Below are 1,544 nucleotides of genomic sequence, written 5' to 3' on the forward strand. Positions count from 1 at the left end.
ACAGAGTGGAAATGAAGAGGTAAAACTGTATTTGCAGACAACATGGTCATCTATAAAGAAAATTCTAAAGAATGTACAAAGTACTGCTAAAAGTACGTGAGTTTAGTAAGTTTCAAGACACATACTCAACATACAAAAATCAATTGTATTTCTACATGCTGATAACCTTCTGCTTGAAATTGAAATGTTAAAAGTACATTTATGATAGTATTAATATGGGAAATACTTAGTGACAAATTTGCCAGAAGATACGCAAGACCTGGATCATTAAATTCTCTCTTCCCCCTGCCATCATGTCTAAGTCAGAGTCTCCTAAAGAGCCCAAACAGCTGCAGAAACTCCTCACTGGAGGGTTGAGCTTTGAAACAACTGATGAGAGCCTGAGGAGCCACTTTGAGCAATGGGGAATGCTCATGGATCATGTGGTCATGAGAGATCCAAACACCAAGTGCGCCAGTGGCTTTGGGTTTGTCACATATGCCACTGTGGAGGAGGTGGGTGCAGCCACAAATGCAAGGCCACACAAGGTGGATGGAAGAGTTGTGGAAACAAAGAGAGCTGTCTCAAGAGAAGATTCTCAAAGACCATGTGCCCACTTAACTGTGAAAAAGATGTTTGTTGGTGACATTAAAGAAGACACTGAAGAACATCACCTAATAGATTATTTTGAACAGTTTGGAAAAATAGAAGTGATTGAAATCATGACTGACCGAGGCATTGGCAAGAAAAGGAGCTTTGCCTTTATAACTTTTGACAACCATGACGGCGTGGATAAGACTGTCGTTCAGAAATACCATATTGTGAATGGCCACAACTGTGAAGTTAAGAAAGCCTTGTCAAAGCAAGAGATGGCTAGTGCGTCCTCCAGCCAAAGAGGTTGAAGAGGTTCTGGAAACTTTGGTGGTGGTTGTGAAGGTGGTTTTGGTGTGAATGACAACTTTGGTCGTGGAGGAAACTTTAGTGGTCATGGTGGCTTTGGTGGCAGCCAGGGTGGTGGTGGATATGGTGACAGTGGGGATGGCTATAATGGATTTGGTAATGATGGAAGCAATTTTGGAAGTGGTGGAAGCTACAGTGATTTTGGCAATTACAACAATCATTCTTCGGATTTTGGACCCAAGAAGGGAGAAAACTTTGGAGGCAGAAGCTCTGGCCCCTACGGTGGTGGAGGCCAATACTTTGCCTAACCACAAAACCAAGGTGGCTATGACAGTTCCAGTAGCAACAGTAGCTATGCCAGTGGCAGAAGATTTTAATTACTAACAGGAAAGAAAGCTTAGCAGGAGAGGAGAGCCAGAGAAGGGACAGAGAAGCTACGGGTTACAACAGATTTGTGAACTCAGCCTAGCAGGGCCTAGCTGCTATAAAGAAGACATGGTTTAGACCATACTTATGTGTATGGGCGAAAAACTTGAGGACTGTATTTGTCACTAATTGTGTTAACAGGTTATTTTAGTTCCTGTTCTGTGGAAGGTGTAAAGCATTCCAACAAAGGGTTTTAATGCAGATTTTTTTTTGCACCCTTGCTGTTGATGCGAAATGTA

The 1,544-nt window shown here is 42.3% G+C and overlaps 1 pseudogene; it reads left to right on the forward strand.

The window, feature by feature from the left end:
- The first annotated feature begins 293 nt into the window (after nucleotides 1-293).
- LOC112607813 lies at nucleotides 294-1,256 on the forward strand (annotated as a pseudogene).
- The last annotated feature ends 288 nt before the right edge of the window (nucleotides 1,257-1,544 follow it).

The sequence above is a fragment of the Theropithecus gelada genome, chromosome 1 (assembly GCF_003255815.1).
Source record: "Theropithecus gelada isolate Dixy chromosome 1, Tgel_1.0, whole genome shotgun sequence".
NCBI classification, from domain to species: domain Eukaryota; kingdom Metazoa; phylum Chordata; class Mammalia; order Primates; family Cercopithecidae; genus Theropithecus; species Theropithecus gelada.